Raw genomic sequence first — 20855 nt, 5'->3', positions numbered from 1 at the left:
CCCGCATTTTGCATATCAACAATCTTTCGGCTGACAAATGTTGGCTTTAATAAAACCGCAAAGCGAAGACGGGAATCGGGGAGGGGGGTAAGCGCAGACAATTTACCAGGAAATGAAAACGTGGAATTGTCTGTGGGAAACATCAGAATCATCATAATCATTTGTCAAACCGTGATCTATATCTTCACTCCAGCTCACATTGTATATCCGTTGTGAGTAGCATTCATTGTTTTCAAAGTTTGAGATTTTTAGCGCTCTGTCTTACCAAGCATGTCCCCCCGCCCCCCCCCCTCCCAAAAAAAACAGCTCTACGCTCATTACCATTTATTTGCATGACACACTGATGCATTCAGCGCAATTAAAGAAGACTGCGTCAGATTAAAGAACTTGAAAACAAAATTAAGAGTAACACGTTCATAGCATGACGAATGTTCATATAGAATTAAATAGCAACACTTCAATGAAAGATTTTTGCTGTTGGATTGAAAACTTGGAACATTGTCAGCATCCATAAAAATTAATCTGACAGATTGAAAATAAATTTGCATCACTATTTACTTTTTAAGGGCGGGACCGCTGGACTGTACTGACATAATCTCGTTGACATAATGGATCAATCGACTTCAACACGACTTTTAGGAAGTAGCAGTTAAGTAACAAAAAAAATAATTCAAAGAAATGATCTCATGTTCAACCGCTAAGGCAAAGTATTTTTCTGGGGAGCAAAATTGTCGACCAATAACTTCAAACACGCAGTGTCCGGCCGCACAAGTTACTCTGTTTTTGCACACCAGGTCTTCTTTTAATTGGTATAATGGAACGATGCAGCCGGTCTTTGTTCCTGTGACATTAACAACCCTGGAGCAAATGTGCAAAAACTGAAATCATACACTTACCATACCCGTTTTTAACAACACATTCAATTCAGAGAAGCCCATTCTACATGACAACAATCACCATAAACAGAATAAAATCAAGGAGCCAGAATTAAAATCCCAACCTCGACCTTCAGAGCACCGCAAGGTAAAAGACCCCGTGATGAGAGATAGAATATGCGGGAAAAAAAATATAACCCCCTCCCGCTGGTGGAGCGGCCTGTTAAAGGACCAAAAGGTGTTGAATAGAAATAAAATGGACAAGACAAACCCGAATGAATATTCACGACAGAATCTCTCAGGCTTTTGTTCGACAACATTTCTCTCATCTCTCGTGGCTAGTTTTCTGTGAACTTTAGCGATATATTCGAAATGGGTTCTATTGTTCTTGCTCATTTTCCAATATGTTTGGCACGGAAATGCAGCGGCGCTGCTTTAATCGCTCCATCTGTACTCTACCCGTCGGGATCCTGTTCCTTCATGCAGACCCTGCAGATAACTTCATTAACATCAACTCCAGAAGCAAAGCGCACTTTTTGGGATTAGACGTCCGCAGCAGATGACGCCTGATGCCGTAGGCTGAAGCCGTCTGCCACGTTTACCGACCGGGAAGGGAGTTGGCGTCGTTGGCCGGCCATCTGGAATGTGTTCCTTCATACCTGTCTGTGTGTGGTCCATTCGGATCCAAGCAGCACTTGATGGTCTGCGTGAAGGTGATTTCCAATCTAAACAGCGCCAAAGCAACAGATACTTTGACTTGAAAAATTGCATCGTTTCACTTTGGATTTCTCACATGGTAAAACTGCTCCCACAGGATAAGTCGAAGCCTCTGGAGAAATTCGCACCAAATTGGAAAAAAGAAATTTCAGCAATGCAAAAAAATGTGCCGGCTTTGCAAATGTTGTAATTTTTCATATAAATGCTAACTTTCGCCATAATTTTGACATAATCAGGATCATTTCACTCTCATTCATCATCCTTCCAAAATAAAAGAGCACTGATCATCCCGTCAATAATTCCACTTATCTTATCTTATCAAACAATAACATGCATGTTAGGTGCAGGTATTCTTTTGTCCACATGGGGGAGTCATCGTCACATTCTACTGTCGTATCTGTGACTGAGTGTGTGTAGCTTTAAAACGCAGGTTTGGTCTGGTGAGTGACGTGGGCGCCAGCGAATGAAAGTGTAGCGTTGGCTGGCTCTTTATTGGCTAATTAGCCGTTACCCAAACTGCATATTCAGCGAATCTGCACGAGCGGCGGCATTATAATAACGTAACTTGTAATAGTTATTAAATTAGCGAACATCGGTCACAAAAAGTGATCCAAGCATTCCTATGAAATTTCTTAGCGAGGTATATTCGGTACAACGTATGTTACATAAGCTTTGGTCACACAAAACAATTTCTGGCGGCAGTAGATGAACATTGATTAAGCGCAAATGTCGATGGCTGCCGTGGAAACAACTTGATTATCAGCTGCTTGTGACAGGATGGATGTATTATCAGAGGCTATTAATGTGTCAGCGGTGTTTGGCCGCAGAGATGGATGACGCTCAGTTGATGACGAGGAGGAGGAAAAGCTATATTGACCCGGAATAAAGCGTCCTCGTGCTATTTGACAACGATTGCCTAAGGACATTTTTTTTTTTATTGCTGAAATATGAACACGTTGTCATGATGCGTCTTTCGCTGATTTGGTTTTGATTAGATTTTGGGTTTGTCATGTTATTCTTGTGTCCATTTTTTTGTCTCTGTCTGTCTCGTTCAGTGATGGGGTGGACCTGGGCCTTTTTGGGTCATTGTTGATTTGCTGTCTCTGATCAAATCAAGTATTTTCGGTTTGTTTTAGTATTTTCAACATTGTCATTTTGGACGTTTGTTTATTTAGTTTTTGGTGATTTGATTTAAATTTAAACAACAGAATCTTAAAATCCTCATTTTTTGGTTTGTTTTTTCGCCCATTCATTTCCAATGATGTGTAAGCATTAAGCTAGCAGACCTAAAACTAAATCACTGCACGTAGTCTGGTTAAATAGTCTGGTTAAAAAGTGTAATGCTCGTAACGCGAAGCACAAAATTTGGTGACTGGCTCGTCACGGGAAAACCTCACCGTACATTCAACTTCAAACTCAGATGACACCGGTATACTTCCGTCCCATAAAAATCAAAAGTAGCAATATTTTCAAAGTGCATCCCGATTGGCTGCAAAGCTACGCAGCGATATGTTTTAGCGGAAGGCCAGGCGGCCCTTTGCTCAAGGCTCTCCCTGTGCAGTAAATACCTCGCGTCTCCCGTGACTTTATTTACAGTCAGAAACTCTGAAGCGTCTGCATTAGCACAAGAGATTTATCACCGCCGGTGCTTACATTTGAAAGGCGCAGTAACTCTTTGACGGCGGGGCCATGTAATAAGGATGCAGAAAGAAGTGTGCCAACGTGGCCTTCGGAAGAGTCCCTTTGAGATCCGATCTTGACTGACGGCCTGGACAGGAAGTTGTGAATAACGGCCGAGGTAATTGGGAAAATAGGTCAGGTAGGATATGAGGTCCATTCTGGAGTTAATGGAGGGAACACTTTGCTTGGTATGAATCACTGATAACGCGTCCTTAACTTCAGGTCAAACAGCCTGGCATTTTCACACGTTACCAGTGGAGGTGGTTGTTTTCAATTTCCTAACACAGGACGAACCCGACACAGCAAAGTGTTGAAGCTTTTCCGTGGCATTGGTCAAGTTCAGATTTTGAAAAAGATTTCTTCATAGAAAATGAAGTTGTTTCAAGAGAACGTTATATGTGCTATTTTCCCTCAATAACTGATAATATATAAGTTCAGTCACTTTCGTGCTTCTTACTTCAAAATGTTTCTTTTTGTTTAAACGGTTTACTTTTACCAGGATTGATTACGTTTGAACCTACACAGGTTTTGCCGGTCTCAGTGCTGTAAAAACTCATTGACCTCGGCCTCCTAGCTAGCTAGCTAGCTAGCTAACTCATGAAAGGAGGATGCTAGCTAGCTAACTCATGTAAGGAGGCAGCTAGCTTGCTAGCTAACTCACATTATCTACCATTGTGGATGGATCTTGCTCAACTTTTCCCCCGTTTATTGTGTTGCGGGTCATCATATAACACTAGCGCTGGCTCCTTTCCAGTTTCTGTAGCGGCGCTGCCATGAAGATCCGTGCGGCTTCGCGGGCTCAGTGACGGCATGGACACAAGCTCAACCCCCTTTTCACGGTTTTTTGTTTATCGTAAAAGTCATACATTGACCAGTTTAGCTAGTTTACTTATCAATTTTACACCACTTGTTTAAATCATATGGAAGGAAAAAAATTAATCCAGCCATTTTATTTAGGAGTTCGTCATCAGCACCGGTGCGTGTTATAGATAATTCTCGTTTCCGCAGGAAATCCCAGTTTCCAGCCAAAACCTACACCTACATCACGCTGACACAAAAACACACACGCACACGCGGCAATATTGAATGCAGCTGCATCTCCCACAGGGAAAAGGGTAATTTGTCCAGCTCAGAAATAAGGGTCTCTCCATTTCTCTCAGCAGAATGATGAAAAACACAAAGCCACACTGCTCATGAAAAGAACACTCAGGATGTGTATTATTATTCCATCAGTCTCACCTAGCCCGGCCCGGCCCGGCCCGAGGTCCTCGCCAGGGGAAGGGCCACGGCTTTTCCGACCGCTCGACTTCCAGAGAGGGCGCTTGTGGCTGCTCTGCCACTCGCAGGTTTCCTCTTCATTCATTCCACAGGAATTTGGCCGCCATTTCCTGCACGGAGGGGATGAGCTTTGACTGGCTTGGCGCGCGCAGGGCCGGGCCGGGCCAGGCAGGTATTTATCTAACCACACACTGGGCTTGATTCATGTGAAACAAGCACGCCCTGTAAACAGTCTCATTACTGAAGTCCAACACTTCATCACTCAAGTCGACCGCTGGTGAGGCAGCCTAAATTGGCGCAGAAGCCGGGTTTGCTTGCATTTGTCTGCTCGGAACTGACGGATTTATCTCGGAGCTAACATAACCAGAATGTGTGTGGCTTAGAGAATAAAAGTTAGGGGTTAGAGTTGGGGTTCGGGTTGGAGGTCTATAAAAACACCAATCGTGTAGGAATCGAACCCGGGTCGGCCCGTTAGGGTTGGGTTATGTGGGGCTGGACCAGGTGCAGATGGAAGGAGTGTTTTGGTAACCTCTACTCATCGGAGAAAAGAAATATTACAGTTGTAACACTCAAGAATAAAATAAATAAATGTATTCATTTAATTTTTTTTCAAGTTCGGCAGGCCGGATTGAAACGTTGAACGGGCCGCATGTGGGCCCCCGGGCCGTAGTTTGCCCACGCCTTGAATAGAACATCCAACAATACTTGGAGATAATCTCTCAGCTACAATAAAAACTTGTGTATCTTAGCTTTAGCTTTAGTCTATCTAGCCGACTGGCGAAATTTTCTTGGCGTCGTTAATCAACGTCACCCGTGTCACACGACTGCCACCATCAGGCCAAAAGTAAACCAAAGTTCTAGTTCCATTTTTGATTCAGTAGGGTGTGGGCCTTAAAACCGAATTCTCCAGTCATGTCGTTTAATCTGATGTAATTACGATGATGACTGGCCTATTTGGAGCCACCTTCACATCTGCTTCATCACAGCTGGATCCAGACACCGCTTCCAAATATCCTCGCTCATTTAATCTCTGCACAATTGAAAGGCAGCAATTCCAAAGAGAATCATTTCCGCTCCAAATCTATTTGTCGCAAAGGTCTTCTCACCGCGGGCTACCTGTAATTTGTGCGGTTAACTAAAGGACATTTCATTTCCTGCAGGCAGCAGTGGTGGCTCACATTCAAATTCACCGCACGCGACGCACGCCAGTTTGTTTTTACACGGGAATGCGGCGGTATGAGACCTTGAGACAATCAGCATTCCATTTAAGGCATAACTCATTCTTGCCTCTTTTTCTTTTTTTTTGGGGGGGGCAATTTACACGTGATGAATATTTAAACCATGTTACGCTATTGCAGTGAATACAAAAACTTTGTTAAAAAGTTTCATGGCGCCTCTGGTTTGTACCGCGCAACTTTAATTCTGCTTCTTGTGGACGAGGGCACCCGCATGCGCTAAAAGTTTTATTAGGGACACCATCACGTCTGGCAATGTAAGTCGGAAAACAAGAATGCAGAATTTTAAATTCTGCATTTACGAAGACTCGCACTTTTGGTTATAATTTTATAATTGCCAAAAAAAAAAGCAAAAATATAGCACCAAAGCACTACTTTTCTATATTTGCGCCCGTCAATTCGACATCATTTGTTGGCACCAAGACGACTTTTCTACAAGCACGGGCTTTGGCCCAATGTTGTGGAATCGACTTACGAAAGTGGCCGATTATTATATGACTAATTCCAAAACAGGAAAACGCTTTTTTTTTTTCTTTCTTGCAAGTACTTAAAATTGCGTTAAACTACCGTCATTATTAATAAAAGCATCAAACAAACTGATTACTCAATCATGAGGTGGAAACGACCAAACTGGCCTCGGCGTGACTTGTATTTGTAATGTCAACTCCAGAAGTATACGCCGCGCTGAATTAAACATCCCTGTCGTGACATCCCGTCCACTGATGAATGAGCGCATCTCTGCCTACGACCTGCATTCTCCGCTAAGAGAACGTGTCTCCTTGTCGGCAGTACAGTACAGATAGTTGAGTGTGTCTGTATTGAGCGCGCTTTGAAGAATGAGAGTCTCGTGTAGCTTCTGGCCTTGTTGCTGTCTGCTTGAGTTCACCTGAGCCGAACAAATGGCGGTGTCAAGCTATCTTGCTTCATGTAGCCCTCCGGTCCATTTCTCAGCTGGAAGGCTGCTGGCGAGCGACTGCGGAGGGAAGCGTGTGACCCGCATGACTTGCAGCGGCACTGCGGCCAACTGAGAGACAGCCACGGAAGGAATGCAATTTGGGCCCATCGTTGAAGTGAGATCCACTTTATTGTAATCATGAGATTAATGTCAAGGAATAACATAAGCTAAATATTGGTTTAAAATGGAACAACAACCACAGAACAAAAGCAGCCACACAGTGGTTGCTTCTCTTTTCTACATTTTTTTAAGTCACGCCTCATTAACTTCACGAAAAAACAAACTGTTCTCTCGCGGACTCCTGTTGTTTTCTTTTATCCCAGGAAGTTGGTCTTGTCTGACTTTGTCATCCTCTCCAAAAAAAGAATTAAATAAATAAATAAATACAATTAAAAAAAGGTTGCATTTAACACAAAGTTGACCAGGAAAAAAAATTCTTCCAGGTGTGTGGCTTCCATTTATAGCCAAATTCAGAGAGCCTGTTTCTGGGCTACCACTCCAATTTTGCTGGACCCAGAAGCGTGAAGACAAGACAACTTATTAACTGCATGAGAGGTCAGGTCATCACAGGAAACAGAAAGAAAAGTGTATTTGGGAAATTATGCAAAGAAAGATAAATAAATAAAAAAAGCAGACTACTACATATATGAGCGTCATGTTTAAAGTGATTTGTAACAGTCCAAACCTTCAGTTCCTTTTAAATAATAGATAATTGATGGTATTCTTTTATCTTTGAAGGCGTGCGTTCTCGTTCAAGACTTCCAAAGCACTAAAGCAAGATTAAATTCCAACGAACATATTTGAACACAATTTAACCCGCCTTCTCTGTGCCCCGCCAGCAGAGGGCGCTAATTCAACGACATTACATTGCTGTGTCAGAGAGGCTTTTGTGGAATTAAACCAAGTGGCAATGTTACATATAGACTGAAAGATACAAACGTAATCACTTATACATCCAAATTTTATTTAAAAAATATTCCTCGAGTTTTTCCATGAGTGAATTTGAATCAATTTGAAACGTGATCCATAAGTATCAACATGTCTCTGCAGCACGTCTCCCTCCCAACCATTCAGCCACATGGTGGTGCTGTAGGGAGACACTTCAATGTGTTAAAACTCCAATGAGAGGCTTCATTTGTGTTTACGTATCTATTTTATGGCTCCAATAGTGAAAGGCATGCCGCATGCAACCTCTATAACCTGATCATTCATTTCTTTCTCCTTTTGGCTCAGCCACCTTCCTGCCACCAGTCCACCAGCAGTGGACCCAACAAAGACAAATGAGGTAGCCTCGACTGCAATCATGTGTGTCTGACAAACAACAACAACAACAGCAGCAACATTTACAGCCCCTGAAAGGACAGGATACACCGAGCATGGGGAGAGACCTGGGCGGGAATGGTGGCGTGAACAATAGAACGGGGCGGCTGCCAGGTTTTATGGTTTGGGATCCTGCTCCCAACCCCCCACCGCCAAGCCCCTCTTCCTTCCTGCCATGTACTGTAGTGTAGTGTACACTTGGGCCGCTATGAATCGCGCGTGTTGAAAGAAGCGAGGCAGAACAATGAAACAATACGAGAGCGGCGGCAGGGTAGGCATAGCACATGAAATCGGAATTAATCTCACCAGGGGTGATACACACCTCACGTCCTTGGCTGGGAGGTGTGCTCGAGCCACGTGTGCAATTAAATACGTACTGGTCACAACGTTAGGTTGTAATTCTTGTTTCAACATGTAAGAATTGCAAATTATTTTCCTTGGAGTTAAATGTGCCTCACTGAAAGCGAAATGCATCTTGAGTATTTAAAACACTCACACGGATTTGCTTTAAATGTAACTTAATGAGAACAAACAATGCAAAATGCCACAGACAGGCTATCAGTGTTGAGGTGCACTTAAATACATTCTAAAAACAGTTGGGTCAAAAATAACCCAATACGACCAAAAATTGGGTCAAAATGATTTGGATTGATTTGCACAAAACCTAAAATATTGGGCTATTTTTGAACAACATAACCCCAAAAATTGGGTTGTATCATAAGTTATTCATTTCACCCAACATATTGGGTAAAACAAAAAGCCCCAAAAGTTGAGTCAGTCTCCAGAGTTAGTCCCTTTTTGACAGATGTTGGGTTATTTTTTTTATTGATTTCAGGGCTTGCACTTTTTTTTTTCCACTAAGCTTGAATCAGTGCTTCTTTTTTTCACGCAAGTATTTGTGCTTCTACTCAAGTACAGAAACGTTTGCCACCATTATGCCAAATGGAATTGCAGCCCTTCAAGGGGGGGGGGGCGACTTCCTTCACCTGCACTTGCAGACTGAGTACTGTCAAGGTTGATCAACACCCTGTCACGGAACAGTACGCACTCACAATCACACACACACACACACACACACACACTTGGCAGACAGGCCAGGGAGGTGCGTGTGTCCGTGACAGCGTCTTAACAGCTGGAGCCGAGGTCATCCGTCAGCGTTGGGCTTGATATTAGGGCCGTCTCCCCGGTGGGTCATTGGCACAGATGACAAAGCTGTCCGAAGGAGTTATAGAGCCGCCAGTCTCCCCCTCCGCACGCTACCTCGTCACCTGACCTTCACCCAATCACAGGCCAGGGACGCAATTGAACAGCCCCCTTCGCAGCCCACACCCAATGCAGTCACTTGCGAGTGACATTCTACTTCAGCAAATATGTCATCAGTTGAGTGCAGACTCCCACCAAGGATGAATGCTCTAAATGTAAAATAAGCAAGAAAAAAAATCACGCCAAATTATATCTAAATCAGAGTGGGCCTTCAATAGGGATTGATCGGGTGTACTTAATACAACCGAGTGTAGGTTTTGCAGGGTTAGGAACGGTAACACTTAATGATGTCCTCATACGCAGTTTGCTAGTAGGCGTGGCTCTACTTTTGTCCAAATGGCACTTGTCTGCTTTTTGCATTTGACATTTGCTTTCACTAAATAAGAGGTTTAGATTGTGATACAGTACACTAGAAAAACACTTGGGTAAAAAAAAGAACCCAATTTTGGGTCAAAAACTGACCCACAATTGGATTATTTTAACCCAAGCTTTTTTTTGTAGCGTGTACGATTTTGGGAACAGAACTCTGTCGCAAAATGATTTTTTTTTTACTTTTTTATGTAAAACACACACTTTGTGGCACTCACAAGATACACAACACAACAAGTGGCCAAAGTCTAGAAAACACTGGCATGAACATTAGCATGCCCGCGCATGGTCCCCACAGCAGAGAACAATACACGGACGGGGACATCGGCATTTACAGCTCCAACTATATGACTGCAATAAAAAACCGGGCAAATGAGGCATTCCGCGAGCCCCCGAGCCAGATGTTGAGTGAGTGGTGGCTGTAATAAGGCTTAATGAAGGGTTGGACTTTGCAAAGTGTCCGGGGCATGAAAGGGGGAATAAACACAACATAAAGCAGTCCTAAAAATTAAACTTGGCAATCCGAAACAATTGGACTGTTCTCGCCACTGTTATCAGTTTGTGTAATCGTAAATGATCGTGTCGTTTAACGACCTGTAAGTATAAAACAAGTATCATGGTTGTAAAAGCGGCAATGAGCACCTTAAGGTGACAATGATGGGACACTTCCTACGCAGGGAGTCTGTCTAGTTTACAACTTCCTTCTTGTGGCGACAATCCAATCAAAATAACAAGTGTCCAGGTGTTGAGTCCGACCGGGCAGCGACTAAGACATTTGTCTTGATTATACCTCGATATAAATCAAAAAGAGAGTGTACAGCGTTACCCTGACTTACGATTTCAATTTGTTCTGTGACCAAGTCCGTAACTAGGGCTGAGCGATATGGCCTTTAATTATTATCGCAGTATAAATGAAATCCTTTCACGATAACGGTATATAATGCGATATAGGGCTGGGCAATAATTCAATATCGATATGTATCGCGATACACACATGATCTATATCAATATAAAATGTATTCATTAAAATCCATCCATTGTTCGAGACGGTTATCCTCACGAGGGTCGCGGGTGCACCCAAGCGCCGGTACATCCCGAACCAGCCAATCGCAGGGCACACAAGGACAAACAAGCATTCACGCTCACAATCACACCTAGGGGCAATTTCGGGAGTCCAATCAGCCTGCCATGCATGTTTTTTGGAATGTGGGAGGAAGCCGGAGTACCCGGAGAAAACCCACGTTGGCACGGAGAGAACATACAAACTCCACACAGGAAGGGCGGAGTCGGAATTGAACCCTCCACCTCTGAATCGTGAGGCGGACGTGCTTGCCAGTCAATCACCGTTCCACCCGTTCATTAAAATATTCGAGTGGAGAAAAAAAATCAGGAAGAAAACACCGACCCTGGCATTCTTCATGCAGGCAGAGGCTGCCGTGTGCTGATAGATTTGTACCCGTACGAGGAAATTTTGAGCACAAAAGCGTGTTTTGAGTGCAGCCAAGTGCCCGTCTGCCGAGTGTACACCCAAAGACGAAGACGCTTAGGGAAATCATAAACAACCACCTGGCACCATTCACAGAAATTGCTTTCTCCTAATTTACTTTTTGAACATTTTTTAAAAAATTTTTTGTTTTGGACTGTTATGGTACGGTCTTGCACTTAATACTGGTTGTGTTGTTCGACAGTTTTGTGCCAAGCTTGAATGCCAATTTTCATGCATGATTTTCCCCATTGAATTTTGTCTCACAACTCACAGCAAAAATAAAATCTTTAGGGCAATTTTAAAAGTAGGTACCAACATACTGCACTTCACGAATGTACCTAAGTCGGTGGCAAAAACGTGCAGATCTGTTATCAAGCGTACAAAAGTCACACCTTTGAGGTTACCGCCATATGGTAAACGGATCCTTTTTTTCCTCCAAATGTGCATGATGAACGTTTTGCTTTCTGAAAGACGTTAATGGCGACTTTAGGTTTCAGGTATTTAGGGGAGCTTACAGGCTCCTTCACCCTGAGATGACCCTGTCTTATCAGCTTTCTGCTGACAGGAACCATTTGATGTTAGTGTGCTGGAGAAGCACGTCGTGAAAGTTGCAATCATTCATTCTCCGTTCTGCTTTCAACTCATTCAAGCATGCTTTTATGGGAATTCATTTTTGTCAGAAGTGTCTTCCTCAAATCTAGAATTGCTAGCCCTCGATGATGACGGGAATTTTCTGTTCTCTGATTGGCAAGTCAGAGAAAAAAATTGTTGCCGTCAATTCTGACGAGCAAAGAAGTCTGTAGAAATTTGGACTCGTTAATACATTATAATGTTTGCTTTTTTTTTTTTTTTTTTACTACAGAAAATGTTATCTGAGAATTGCATGCTGTTGCATTTTTGTATAGCCCACATTTTTAATTTAATTTAATTTAATTTAAATTCCATAATTACAACATGATAGTGGTGGCATTAAGATTTGGATTGAGTGATTTGATGCCCCAGCACCAAATTCACCGACGGCCACCGGCGTAAGGGCAGGCTGAACATTAAGTACTGCTGTTGCTGAGCGCTAACGCAGCAAGACAAATAAAGGAAAGGTTAAGAGACATGCGTTGTGGCACAGAGGTCCACTCACTTAAAATGATGCATTGCGATATTGCTTTCCTATTGGCCGGAACATTTATTTTGGGTGACGGCTGTTGCTTTACTGTGTCAGCAAGCAGGAATCATCTGGGGTGGGGGTGTGTGTGTGTGTGTGTGTGTGGGTGAGTGTGTGTTGTTTGCAAGGCTTTCTCCTGGAGTTTTATGAGTTGGTCACACACTTTCTGGTGGTCTGGCTCCATCATTATAATGGCTCCCATTATGGCATAAAATAAATAATTGTTCAGGCTTTCCTCATGCACGGAAAGTAAAGCACGGGTATAATCTATTGACTTTTGTCCCTTTTTCAAAAAAAAAAACAAAAAACAAAAGAAGTGGTCTTGCATTTCATCACAATCAAAATGTTTTCAAAGCAAGAGTTGCATAAGTGTTCAAATATATTCCACGCAGGATGAATTATTCAAAAGGCAATTTATTTGTTTATGCTGTCAAAGTGCGAGATGAATTTTTGCGTTCGCCGTGGTGCAAACAAACGAGGTCACCATTTAAATAGCGTTTCGTTGGTGACGTTCAAGTCACACTCGATGTAAGTGTTAGTATAAGTTTTCGCATATTACCGTAGTAAATGTATCTATGGAAATGCACGCTTACATTATTAAATCCTAAACACACACGGAAGACGCAATTCTCATATTAGGGCGACGATCAAGTTTCCTGCAAAACTGATTGATTCAAATATTGTGATGATTGTTTCGTTGCGACATTTTCAAAGTGTTTCAAGTATTTAGCGTGCACATGAACTGGCATGATTTGTATTGCATTACTTGACAACTGTAGGAACCTTGACTTACAAGTGCTCCAACATACAATTTTTTGGAGTCATGACTTTTTGATTTTTCTTGCAAGCCAACATGTGATTTGCACTGCGGATTGAATAAAAAATAAAAAATAAAACATTAATGACCTTGCATCGGGTGCCAGTCGGCCATTTATCGAGAGCTGCTGTGGACCACACCTCACGTCCAGACACTCCCGGTTCCCTTCTCACTAACGACCACACACTGGGAGCAATCTACTGGGTGATTCTATGCAAATGGAGGTGCCGCTCAAGCGACTGGGTGTGAACTGACCAATGCTGTGCGGCGGAGGCAAGCCAGAGCTAAAAAGTTGGACCCATTCAGTTGACCGGGTCAAAACATCTGCGGTCTAACTCGAGCAAATGGCTCTCGCACTCAAGTCTCACGTTGCCTCTGTCAGAGGAGCTTCTCAGCAACACCAACAACAATTAGACTCACTCACACACACACACACACAGACACACCCACACACACAGGAAGTACCTCATCACAACACTGTGCTGCGGCCAAAAGCTGCTCCAACCATCTCGTCATCTCAAGTCTCCTAATGGAAAGAACAGAAATGAAATATGTAATATAAACGTCATACAAGTCCAACACAAGATATTTCAGCTGCAAAATGGGGCTGATGATACTGTTCAGCCCGCAGTCTTTAATTTTGCACGTATCGCGCGTGTTCAAGTTCGTGTAAATATGACAGAGGACACGAGTGATAAATCAAGCTGAACGCTCACTTTCTGCGAGCGGCCTCTTTCGTCAACAGCAACCACAGAGTGTCACTCATCTATCGTAAAGCAGCAATGCGTGCCAGGATTTTCCATGTCCTTTTTTTTTTTGGCCTTATAAATATTGAACGCAAAGTGAAGACAACTCATTTTGTAAAGAGTCACTCTGGAATCAAAATGTCGGCATGATGCCTGTGCACTGGCTGTCTGCGTAGGAGGCATGGTGGGGGTGGCGTTGGGAGGGGGGGGGGGGGGTGCTGGTGGTCTGATGGACTTCAGTGTGTCGCCTTGCCACTAGAGGGCAAAGCAGCTCCAAAAATCTCACATGGCTCACAAGATGAGATAAGGAAGATGACCTCAGTCACGAAGCTGTGGCGACGTACTTCCAACACATTAAGATGGAGAAGTGGGAAAAGCACTCAAACTCTGTACTTGAGTAAAAGTACAGATATTTATGTTGAAAACAAAAGAAGACTGTAAACATTGAACTGATTTGACTCATTTACTGCAGTAAAAAAAAGTATACTACAAAGTATACTATACATTATAAATTACATATATAAAAAGATTGAAATGTACTTAAGTACAAAAGTAACTTGTCATAATGGAGAAAATGTTTGCCTCTTTTATGAATCACACACAATTTCAAAATCAGGTTTATGTCGCATGTGCTTTAAGCGCTAGTTAGCATTAGCTTGACTTTTATGCTAGCAAAATATAGTTCCCATAGCTTTGCTAACCCTAAATTAGCAATTCATGAATATAGCTACAAAAATATAGTGAATATCTTGCGTCTCCTAATCGGTTGCGCGTGGTACCTATTTTTTCCACACTTTTAGACTCCAAGATCTGAATCACTCAAGAGCTCGACTTGTCGTGTTATATAGTAAGCCAATTTTGACAAAGTAAGGGGTACAAAGTACGAGATCTGTTTTTAAGTAAAAAAAATCATCAAAAAATAAAACACTAAAGTCAAGTACACAAAAATCAATAGATACAGTATGTGAGTATTTATATTTTATTACTTCACACCACTGTTAATATGAATCATAAATTGTATGTTTCACACCAGTGACAAATCACAAACGCACATCATACTGTAAAATGTTTCCCACTTAGACTTTGACATCGTGGTTGCCGCAAATCAGTTTGCTGTCATCATTATAAATTCATTGACAAGTGGGTAGTTAGACATGCAAATGAAATACAATCTACAATAGCTGCTTTCCGGTTCTAAGGATGCTCTTCTTGGCTCTGCCGTGCTCCTGTGGGTCCAACCACCACCTGAGCCAACTGGGAGAAGGAATGCACCGACTTAATGATGCGCCGTAAATCAGAGAAGCCACACAGGGATGCCGCCCTGCCATTGGGCAGCAGAGCGCTTCCCAAAGCCCCGCCCACTATGAACTTGAGCTCCGTGCGTGGAAACAAAGAAAGCTGATCCACTTGGAATAGCTTGCCGAAAGAGGACTCGCGCGTTCGATACTCCCGACGCGCTTGTTCGCTGGTCATCTCTGCCGAGGTCGAGCAGGTTTCAGCGAGGCGGCGCAGCCAGCGTGGAGGGTTGAAACGGAGTGTGAGGAGCTGTGACCTCCCCCCGAGGCTGATGGGATGCCGGCCGAGGGCACAGAGGGTCTGAGAACTGAAGCCGACGGACATAAGTGATTGCAGCTGCTGCAAAGGCCTTGAAGTTGGCTTCAATAACATCCAGCCAAGGCAGACAGATGACAAGGTGTGAGGAGCCTTGTTTGTTTAAACTTCGCCGCAGGTGACGACTCTCAATCCAATGCAACAATGGGCAAGAGGCCTCATAAAAATGCTTTTCTATTAGTTGCATCATTAAGAGCAACAAAACATAATTGCCAAGGGGACCCCTAAACACCAAAGGAAATAAAATGCTGCCTATTTTTGAGTACATTTAGTCCCCCAACCCCCTGTCTCCCAAAATCGATATGCTATATAGGATGAAAACTTGTAGATAATAAAAAAATAATAATAAAATCGTATTTTTTTTATATTAAGTCACCAGAGATTTTCAACATAGAGCTGCTGCTCGGCCATTTTGTTTTTCTAAACAAGTAGTGACCAATACTCACAGGCATATATTCTTCATCCTCTTTGAAAAAAAAAAAGAAATCATTTGACCACACCTATCTATAGTTGACCCTCTTCCATATACATTACTAATGTCCCTATTCTGCATTTTATTTTCTCGTCAACAAATTGTCTATCAAGCCAAACTGTAAGTTGTTTCCGGGGCAATGGTTGCGGCCAGTCGAGAGGGTGATGCTGAATAACTCCTCATTTTTCTCCCCTGGACCAACTTGTACTAATGACAGTGGTGTTAATGATGTTGACACTCCCACCAGCAGTAGCAGCCATGCTACAGTAATGAGGGGAAGTAAATAGCAGGTAGCTGACAATGCGGCTCCTTTCGTGGCAACACGACTAATGAATCCTTTCACACCCATTGCACAGACAGTACTTTACAAAGATGCCAGCACTCTTGGGGAGATGAAACCCTGCCTTCACCCTCCTGTCTGTTCTCACACGGAAGTTAGATATATATGAGTGATAGACCGATTATCGTCCGGGCTGATTATCAGGCCGATATTTGGCATTTTGCTGATAATCGGCATTGGCCTTTTTAATAACTTTCAAGGCCGATAAATTAAACGATGGTTTATTGTGTCTCGCTGCCGCACACTTCTCTCGCTCTCTGCTGTGCTGGTGGCCCTGCCTGCAGAAGCAGATTGGCCTGCCCACAGCACCATCCGATTGGCTCCTTGTGCAGTGGGTAGCAGCCAATCAGCAGTAAGATGCCGGTTTGTTTTTTTCACCTCCAGTCACACGCACTACAACAGACTGCCAAAATGTGAATAAACATCAGTCTACTAGAAGTCAAAACTAATAGAAAACTATTTGCCGTAGTAAACTTTGTTTTCTTTGAACTAAAATGTGACAACCAATGAATATTGACTTGAAATATCGGTTATCGGCCTTCATGACTACTAATAATCGGTATCGGCCCCGGGAAAAAAAAAAAAAAAAAAAAAAAAAAAGTATATATATATATATATATATATATATATATATATATATATATATATATATATATATATATATATATATAGAGAGAGAGAGAGAGAGAGAGAGAGAGAGAGAGAGAGAGAGAGAGAGAGAGAGAGAGAGAGAGAGAGAGAGAGAGAGAGACACAGAGAGAGAGAGAAAGAGAGAGAGAGAGAGAGACACACACACACACACACACACACACACACATTGGGAGGATAAAGCATGATAATAACGCCTCAGGGGTACAGCAAGTTAAATCGAACTAAAGATACATGCGATTATGAGCACTGTTGCATAAAAGTTCCTTATTGGCATCACATCACACATCAAACATCTGCAAGTTGCAGGCATCATACATCTGTATCTCGGATAAGATGTCGTCACGGAAACACATCAGTCTGCTAAGTGAGGAGATTAAGCAAAGCAAGACGTGCGGAGAAAGAGAGAGAGAAGGAAAGATTGAAAAGAAAGAAAAATGAGTGGCGCATATCCTGCGTTTTACCTGCTGTGCTCCCCTCACATGTGCGTCTGTTTGACCTGGCGCTGAACTCCAAAGTGAAAAATTCATTCACCTCAGGAGCGCCTGTACAGCGTGTGAAGATTGATGCGCGTGGCACAACACATGAGTAATGGTGTCAACAGGCATCTCAGCACTGGCGGCCATTGTTATCGTCTCCGCCGTAAAATGACACTGGGACTAATCTCATCTCTAAACAAACAGTCGAGTCAGAGCGGTGCCTTTGCATAAAACAATCGACAGAGTGAAAGGGTGAGCTCTCCTGTATTCCTGCTTTGTGTTCCAACTTTGCATGTAAGGAGCATGTTCTGCCTTGTAGCAGTCCGTGTGTGACCCCACATGTGAAGAATGTAAACCTCATTGCTAGCAGGGCGGCCTGAAGCTGCAGAGCATCCCAAACTACATAAAACTGTCAGTGAATGTAAACGCAGCTAGCCTTGATTTGATTTTTTTTTTTCCTTTTAATGGAGCTTGAAAAAAATGCTAACACTAGCAGCAAACTAAAATTAATTTGTCCTGCATTGACAGCCGTTGAAAACCTTTTGAGATGCAGATACAAAGCGCTCAGACGTGAACTCTTTTCCTCAACCTGCATGCTCACATGATAGCCATGTTGTCTTATTCTTGTTTATGTGCGGCGCGGTTTTACGGAGAAAGGGGGGGAGGGGGGGGTCGGTTGAGCTTCCATCAACACAGTGTCTGAGAGCAGGCAGAGGGACTCTCCGACCCTCCAGTGAACTTTCTGCGGGGGTTATGAGGGTGCTGGAGAGGTGGAAGGTCAGAATGCATGCTCATCGCAAACAATGCACCACGACACAGACGAGAATGCGAGATGCTCATATGATACCAGAGCTCATTTTCCCAGTTCAGTCAAGTCCCACTATTTGCGGGTTGTTCCTTTATAATTACAAACTACAAACACAAATGCACCTTTCGGAGCACTATGATCTCTGCGTCGGATGTTGAGTATGTGAATAAATCATTACGGTTTGATTCTTTTCAATAGTCTCCAATCTGAAAGATTAACAACACCTTAGTTGCAAATTGAAATGGCAAGTACAATCCGCATCATCTTTATTCTTCACGACCAAACGGTGACGTTAAAGAGTAGCCTCAACATAGCTTTCCCCATGGAAGGTGTTGTGAAGTTGTGATGTCAGCAGCGAGCTTTGCTGAGTGCAGAAATGTCCATTTTGCCCTTGCGGCCACATGTGCACCTGCTGTGCACTCGCCAGCTTTGAAGGTGACGCTAGGGATCGGACGGAATCAAACATCAGGCATGCCTCGAAGTTTTTCCGAAGGAACACGACGGAAATGATGAGAAAAGACGAATGGCAAATGGATGTGTGTGTGTTGCAGGATATGCCGTATATGTATATGAGCATCTACTTCACACGGCTTGTCGCCTGTGTTCCGACCCCCACTCCTCTCCAGAGGCCCCGGGAAATGCTGAGCAGCAGGAAAGCAGTGCAGCAGAAACAACAGGCCCAGGGGTGCTCCCACTACACTGCAATGCAACAACACAACTAAGCATGACGGCTGTTCTTCTCCAGTGTACTGAATCTGTACAAAGAACCGACCGATGTGGATTTTTAAAATGTTTTAGGACGATGCAGATAACCGATGAATGAGACGATTAATTGAAAAAATAAATATGATGGCTAAAATAACTTGTTTCTTTGGTCTTTTAACGCTTACTACAGATATGAATTACAGGTCGAACACTTGATTGTTTGACAATACGTTGTCCTTTACTATATGTTTAACTTAACAGAAAAAAATAGGCAATTTTGTTTTCATTTTTACAAGAATGAAAAAAAATGTACAAATTTAAAATAGGCCTCACAAATATGTGATGAGACAATTAAAAATAATATTTCTGTATTCCGTTGATCAAGTTGCTGCATCTACAGCAAAAAATTAGATTTCATAGGTGAAAATTTGAACCCAGTGTTGTCGGAGAAAACACCACCGCAACCACACAATGCAAAATTTAGCTGCAAACGAACTTTGGCTCATATGGCAAATGCAAAAACAGTATCACAGTCTTGCAGTGCTCCCCTGAACCACTAGGGGGTAAAGCTCCCCACAGTACAGTAGAAGGCAGCTGATGTATGCAGCAGGTCCAACTGAAAGTAACCCTGATCTGGCCGACCAGACCTCCCTATGCGTTGTTATCCAGCAGCCTAAACGAACCGGTCCACCTCTGCTTGATTATCATGATGTAAGGCTCCTCTAATTGGATTCTCCGCAAAGTAATGCCTTATCTATTTTCGAGATTTCTCCTGCAGCATCTGGGAGATGTTGTCATTCCAGTGATAAACACCATTTTCACTTGAGCATTTATTACTAGACACCGCGTGCGGTGAAATGGAGATAAATGAGCGCAAATCCCCCGGCTCTGATACGCTACTATAAGCTTTCACCTCCCGTGCTCCCCGACGCTCCGCCAGCGGCCTCGCCTGCACGTGGGAGATGCAGCAACTAACAAATGACCAGTAGGATTATACACTTTGAGCAGGAGAGAGAATTGTTTTGGAAGTGTGTTGAAGAAGAAAAACTCATATTGACCGTTTGGCTTTTTGGACCTTTAAACGTGTATCAACCTGTTGCCATTCATAAAATAGAATAATGGCTTTATTTCAACTAAACATGCCCAGATTAATCAGCAAGCTCCTGATCATTTGTATCAATCGGGTGTGTTGGAGGAAAAGTTATTTTAGTTCATGAAAACGAATGAAATAACTAAAACTAAAAATTTTTTTTAAAAAAACAAAACATTTTTATTCCAAATAAAATAAAAAAACAAAAATGGTTTTAAAAAAACAATAACTAACTGAAACTTCATTTTACGTTTATAAAATTAACTACAAACAAACAATAGTTAGAACAAGAATGTCCTTCGTTTTCATCTTTGGCAATTAATTTAAGACATGACAAGGCTCTGGGGTTTTGATTTTAAGTGTATTTATTTCGCTAATACTGCACGGCCGTAAAAACAAGAAGGTCAAACGAGTTGTTTTCATCTTAATGTGTGTCGCACGGAAGAAAAAACTAAAACTAAACTAAAACTAAGCGTCTCTGGGAAAAAACTAAAACTAATAAAAACTAAAAAAAAAAACTAACTCTTTAAATTTGGTTTATTAATTTAATTCTTCTCAAGTTCAACGGGAAGGATTGAAACGTTTCACGGGCCGCATGTGGCCCCCAGGCCGTAGTTTTCCCACGCCTGATCTAAAACATGCAGGATTGCGGTCCTCGAGGACTGACGTTGCCCACCTTTATTCCAAATGACGGATTATTAAGCACTCACAACTGCCACAAAAACAATCTTTCCACATCACAATTCATATCGGAAACTAATAAGGATCACGACTTTTTGATCCACCTTTACCGCCGAACTCT

At 42.6% G+C, this 20855-nt stretch overlaps 1 long non-coding RNA gene across 2 annotated transcripts in view; it reads right to left on the bottom strand.

Annotated features, from left to right (window-relative positions):
- Nucleotides 1-810: 810 nt before the first annotated feature.
- LOC148323804 (uncharacterized) overlaps nt 811-20855 on the bottom strand; it is a 37466-nt gene continuing 17421 nt past the window's right edge. The window contains exons 2-3 of one of the 2 annotated variants that reach the window (XR_015846564.1): nt 13620-13680; nt 811-1600 (exon numbers count right to left, since the gene is read on the bottom strand). This is a non-coding gene — a long non-coding RNA (uncharacterized LOC148323804). Of the gene's footprint in view, nt 1601-4575; nt 4661-13619; nt 13681-20855 lie in introns of those variants that run through there. The other variant, XR_015846565.1, reaches the window with a different exon arrangement.

Source organism: Idiotropiscis lumnitzeri, chromosome 14 (genome assembly GCF_059441095.1).
Source record: "Idiotropiscis lumnitzeri isolate Australia: NSW breed Sydney's pygmy pipehorse chromosome 14, RoL_Ilum_1.0, whole genome shotgun sequence".
Taxonomy (NCBI): Eukaryota; Metazoa; Chordata; class Actinopteri; order Syngnathiformes; family Syngnathidae; genus Idiotropiscis; species Idiotropiscis lumnitzeri.
This window is presented reverse-complemented; position numbering and strand designations above follow the sequence as displayed.